The 6,549-nt window shown below is 38.4% G+C and overlaps 1 pseudogene; it reads right to left on the bottom strand.

Annotated features, from left to right (window-relative positions):
• Nucleotides 1-4,761: 4,761 nt before the first annotated feature.
• On the bottom strand, nucleotides 4,762-4,877 carry LOC120617007 (uncharacterized; annotated as a pseudogene).
• Between the last annotated feature and the right edge of the window lie 1,672 nt (nucleotides 4,878-6,549).

Raw genomic sequence — 6,549 nt, 5'->3', positions numbered from 1 at the left:
TCAGAGGATAGCAGAGACTGACAGGTCCTGCCAAAGTCAATCAGAAATGATGAGAACAAAAATAGCAGGTCTCTGGGGAAATAGGATCCATTTACAACAATGTGATCTGCATACAACTTTTTAAAGATTGCCTCTGAAAAGTGAGGTTCTCTAATATGGTGATGAAGGTTAGATAGAGGATCTGCATTCAGTAGCTAAAAACTCAAATTTTCAGTCATTAGAAAGGATACAAAACACTCTTAAGATCAACAGTCAATCTGTCATATGTGTATAGCAGGGTAACCCAGCTGAGCTCAACAGGGGATAGGGGTTATGGGCTGACATTTTCTTCTTTCCATGCATGTGTTGACTTGCATAAGTTGATGTGTGTGGTAAATTTATTGCAAAAATGTACTCAATTCTTTATACCCCATATCCTCACCCACTACATGGCCAATAGTTGTCTACGACTGGCTGTGGCAAATAGATGTGGTAGAGGAGACATTATGCCAGCTCCAAGTGTTGACTTCAAGAAGCCTAGAACTCTCCTGCGCCTGTGTGAACAAGCCCAGTGAGTCTGGTAGATGATGAGATGGCCCTGTCATTTTAGTTACCTAGTCAACAACCAGTCATCCTCAACCAGCTAGGTCCCAGAAGACCCTGCCTGGAGATGCATGAGTAAGTCCAGCCAAGAATAACTATGCCTGGTCCCGATCAGCAGTGCTACTTGGTGGACCAGTACAATCAAGAGTGGAAATTAACTTTTATTATATGCCATTGAGGTCTATGGCTGCTTGTTATGCAACAATTATAACAATAGGTAACTGGTGCCACGTGGAGAAAAGTTTTGTTATTAGGTGTCTGCACTCCAGGTGTTATTTGTTTTACTGTTCTGGAAATCTCTCTTATTCATCCATGACTCATCATCATCACCACCAATCATTTAGCCCAGTCATTTTCATCTCTTGAAATTTCTCATGCTGTCTGATACCACTGTGTACTTCCCTCCATGTGTCGCTATGATTTGCTCTAGTTTTGAAAGATTCTTAATCCCATTTTGTTGAAAGGGAATAGATTAACATTTATTGGGTATCTTCTTTATTCCGGGCATTTAATTAGGGTTATAAATAAGATTAATCACAAACATAACCATAATCATAATAAAATAGCAAACAATATTTATTTAGGACTTTTTATGTGCCAGGCCATGAGTTAGGGTACATGCTTTATTTCACTCTTCATAAAAACCCTAAGAGGTTGATGTTGTCAATGGTCCCATGATATGAACAAGGAAAGGAGCTTTTCTATGTTGAGTAATTTGGCCTAGATCACACAGCAGGTAACTGGGGGAGCCAGTCTATAGATATCTATACATATATCTATACATATATGTATAGATACTCTCTCTCTCTCTCTCTCTTTTGATGATCTATGTGAAAGTTACTGGTCCAAAAGTAGCATCACTCCTTATTTGATTTGCAGTAGGTACTAAGGATTTACTTGGATATATGGCCACATGCTCATGTATACAGAAATCCAGGAGAAAATTCATGCATTTGAGTAGAGAGGAAGAGGGAAAGACTAGGAGGAAGGACATAGCTTTTTCCCAGACACAAAGAGAAACCTGGGCTAAACAGGTAAGCCTTTAAATTTCCTGCAGCTTAAAAGAGTATACAGTAATTAAAACTCCCAAGTTAGATATTCCACATTCTTTCAGTGACTCCCACTTTGCTCTCAGACTGAGAGCTTTGCATGTGCTAGGGAGCCTGAAAACACCATCTATTGTTCTATTTGGGCCAATACAGTGGCAACAACTCTCTACTTCATAGTCACCATCAGTGATCTACACTGACACACCTTTGTTTCTCTGAGCCTTATTTTCACGGTCCTCAGGTTATTACCCCAAACATGAGAGTCCTGGGGAAGTAGGTTTCCTTTTCTTGGTATAGTAGGCTGGTTAGTGGGAGAGAAACCATGAAGAATGGAGTGCCATAAGAGTAATCTGGTAATGGAGGTTAAAAAACCCTTGACTTCATCGTAAACAACTTTTTTTCTCATACCCCACATTTAATCCATCACCAAACCTTACTGGCTCCACTTTCATAAAATATAAAGCACATGACCACTTATTATTTCTCCCACTGTTATTGCCATCTAAGTCATTCACATTTTGTCTATGTGGCTGTAGTACCTGCAAACAGCTCCCCCTGCCTCAAGAGCACAGGCAGACTGAGGCTGTTGTAATGCAAGATCATGTGATTCCTCTACTCAAAGCCCATTCAAGGCTCTCAACTTATTCTTAGAAAAGCCAGAGTCTTTCTAGAGCTCACAAAATCTTACAAAGTATGGTCAGCCACTCCTCCTCACTCATTCCACTGTAGCCACACTGACTTCCTTGCTGTTTCTACAACATGCCCAGCCTGCTGCCATCTCAGGGCCCATTCATTTGTGGTCTCCCAGATACCCTCGAGTGTCCGTACTCACTTCCTTAAAGTCTTGTTCAGTGTCACCTTTGTTCTGACCACTATATTTAAACCAAAGTTATCTTTACTCAGATCATCATATTTAAACATTGTAACCTCCTCCTGCACACCTTACTGTCTGTTCCTGATTTTTTTCTTGCTCCATAGAACTTATAACATTCTAAAATATTATACAGTTTACTTATTTGTTTGTTGATCTTCTTCCTATGCAGACTATAGGTTTATGAGGTCAGAGATTACTGTTTCTTTGGCTTACTGACATGTCTGACACATATTATGTATTCAGTGAATTTGTGTTGAATAAATGGGTGAACTTTAACAGGGCACGACTTAGTGTGGTGTTTAAGCACATGGACCATAAAAATAGACTGCTTGGGTCAAAATTCCTGTGGTACCACTTAACAGTCTTAGGACCTTTACTTCACCTCTATAAGCCCCAGTTTTCTCATCTACTCTAAAATCAGTATGATATAGAACATGACTCATGGAGGGGATGTATACAGAGTACTAAGTAAGCCCAGTGTCTAGCATATATTGAATTCTCAATCGATATTGTTATTATATATAATTTAAAATAAGTATTCAAATTCTTTTTTTTGCTTTCTTTGGAGGTACAGTGATTTCAGAAGAAAAATAAAGTATGAAGGTAAGATACTAGCATTCAATGAACACCTCAGCTCATTTAACCTACAAAACCATTCTAGGAGATAGTGTTGTTTTTGCTATTCAAAAGATGAGACCACAGTATCTTAGTGAGGTCACATAAGAGGCAGAGCTAAGATTCAAATCCAGACTTGTTTTATCCTATTGGCCTTACTCTTGCCACTGCAACAGCCCCCTCCTCTCTACTCCAGCAGTCATAACTTCTAGATGTTCACATTCCCTGAATGCTTCTGCTCTTCCTCGGCTCTTAGAGTTTGTCTATGTTCTCTCTGCCTAGACTGTCCTTTCATTTAATTTGTGCCTTCTTAAGATCCTACTGATCTTTCCAGGTACTGCTCAAATGTCACCTCCTCCCTTTAGCCTTTCTGACAGTTCCCGGATGTAACCTCTTCCTCTGCTTTGCTAACTACCTTCCCTTTTGTTCTGTACTTAATCTGTATTATCTTCTTTCTATTTAAGGCTAGGATCTTCTTGAGTTCAGACACTGCATAAGACTCATCCTCGTGTCGCCATGGTGCCTGGCACAATGCGGTGGAGTCATAATTTAGGCAACTCCAATGCTCAGGATCTCAACCATGCCAGCTTGCAATGCCACCATTACGTTAGTTATCTGAAACAGTCAGTGAACATGACTAGGCCTGCCACAGTCAATATATGTTGGAAAAACCTATGGAAAAAATGTGCGGATAACTCTAAAGTGTGCCAACTAGTGACCAAGAGGAAAAACACATTGATTAAGTGACAAGACAAATAGGCAGTGATGCTATATCAAAATCCTCAAGGAAAGAAATTTAAATATTAAATGTGAGTCATAGAGTAATATTGAATAAAAAGAATATAGATAAACTGATAAAGGGTTGTAAACACAAAATCACACATATAGTATGGTACACATTGGGTGAGTTAGGAGCATTTCGAAGGTAATTTTAGTCTATGCAATTTTTGTCTGAACCATATAGGAATTCAATAAATGTTTGCTAAGTTGTAAAGTTGATCTGAATTGGAATAAGCCACAAATATATTACTTTAAATTGAAGGGATATGAAATACATCGGGAAAAGAGAATTCCTTTCTAGACCTTAAATAGCTTCCCGTAATTTGGTATATAAATAGAAATATATCTTGAATGCTGAAGATAGCACAAATAATTGAATGTGGACTGAATGGTGACAAGTGATTTGACTAGAAAGGAAATTCATCTTGTCACCTGTTACCTGCAATCCAAATTTATCCAAGACCAGCCAGGAGGCAATTTCCATTTTACTCAGGATAAACCAGAGCTTAATCTATCAAAGCTTGTCATCTTGAATATCTTAAACAATCATTCAACTAGTTGGTTCCTTCTTGTTTAGAATGTTTGTTGTTATAATTGCCAAGATGCTTTGATTTTTTTAAAAATATTACCTAATACAATCTCATTATAATAGGATTTGCTATAGATTGACACTTAATGGGAAAGATTTTAGCTACTGAGTTGCAAAGACTACTGTATCTTGTAAGACAAACAGTCTTGGTGGTCCTACACCATGAAACGTCTGCTTGCCCAGGACAGTTTTATGGTGAGGCATTAGTTGTACACTCCTTTCTCTCATTCTTTTTTTATTTTTTTTTACTTTTTAATTATTATTATTATTTATGCCTACAACACCTGGTCTTCCTAGGTGGTCTCCCAACCAAGTACTAACCAGGCCCAACCCTGCTTAGCTTCTGAAATCAGACATCGGGCTCGTTCAGGGTGGCATAGCAGTAGACCATGGACTGTGGCTCCACTGGAGCACGAACCCAGGACTTTCTGCGTGTAAAGCAGATGTGCTAACCGCTACTCTATGGAACCACATCCTCTCTCATTCTTCAGTTGGATATTTCCCATCATTGGTGTTTCAACAATGGTAGATCTCAATCTAGCAATGTTAGAACCTGGCTCATCCTATCTCATGATGGTTATTTTCCATTGGCTTGGCCGCCCATATATATTTCCATTCTTCTTGACTTGGCTTTGTGCTTCTGGCTGGGTTTCACTAATTGTGGATGTACTGGAGAAAGCTGAAAAACAGGAGAAGAGTGAGTTTAGGGTTTTTACACCATGACATGACACAGCTGTTTTTCATTTTGTTTTATTTTAGCCATTGCTTCTATTGAGCATCTCTCTTACAACTATAGCAACCTATGCCAAACTCCAGAAACTCCTCCCTCTCCTTGCAAGCCCAGATGAGATAGGGGATAGCACTAACCCTATTAGTTTCCCTTAATCCTACCCATAACTTTATAGTCTCTCATTAAGCTCTCTTCAATACTCTCACTTAAGTGTGTCATGTTTTCTAGTAACTCCGCTTGATGCATGTCCTGAGATCAGACTATGTCAATAAAATACCTATTTATACAATGTCTGCCTTCACATTTGCTCTTTGAAATAACCCATAATGTTCTCTGACTACTTTAACTATAGTAGGGACAATGCCATTATCTTCTATCAGGTCATCTGTTTATTTTCCTCATAGCACTTATCATAATCCAGAAGTATATTGTTGATTTATTATTTATCCATTTATAGTCTTTTTCTTCCACTGAAATGTATTATATTTATTCTTCCACCACAAGTATTATATTTATTTTCTAAGTTGCTCAATAGTAATTGCTACATAGTAGAAATAAAACAAAGGATGGATTTTCTACCTGGGGAATCAATGGGTAATACAGAACCAGTCACCAATTTGTGCCTGGCCAGAGAATCTAGAGTCAAGTACATGGTCATGAGTTAGTCTTCGGAAGCCATGCAGGTCCTGGTCTTGAGTTCAGCTTTAGGCAAAATAGGACAGCAATATTGTAGAGACCTCTGAATTCTAGGTTCAGTTTCAAGTTTGCACCAGCCTATCCATTGTAAAATGTTACAGATAAGAAAGAAGTAGGAGATTTTCCAGCCTGGAAGCGCTGCAGCTGGTTTTGGCATTTGGAGATGTAAGTCAGGCTTGTGACCTTTCAACTACATTTGGCATAGATAAGAAATTTAAGAAATGTTCTAGCTTTAGTTACTGGAAATATTATAGGTACATGAAGTTTCAAAGAGAGAATCAGTTATAGCATCTGTGATCAACATAGGAGCCCAGGAAATTCACCACCATGTCATTCCTCAATGAGAGTATTAAAAATGATTGATTATATGATTTAAAATGATTGTTATGGTTATAAGATGCTGTGACCCAGTGGTACTTCATGGCTTTACACAGTTAGAAATGGCATTCGTATTCTTGTCTGATACGGGATATGGTAACATTTGGAGAATTTTCTTTCCTACCAAACAAATAAAAAGCAATGTGGAGGTGATAGTCCAAAAACAGAACATAGAAATGAGTGCAGAGAGATCGTGAAAACTGCAAAGCCATGCAAATTGAAGGGAAACCATTACTAGCTAATTGGCAAAGGCAAT

The sequence above is a fragment of the Pteropus medius genome, unplaced genomic scaffold (genome assembly GCF_902729225.1).
Source record: "Pteropus medius unplaced genomic scaffold, Ma_sr-lr_union100, whole genome shotgun sequence".
Lineage (NCBI taxonomy): Eukaryota > Metazoa > Chordata > Mammalia > Chiroptera > Pteropodidae > Pteropus > Pteropus medius.
The sequence above is the reverse complement of the archived record's forward strand: the minus strand, read 5'-3'. Positions and strand labels throughout refer to the sequence as shown.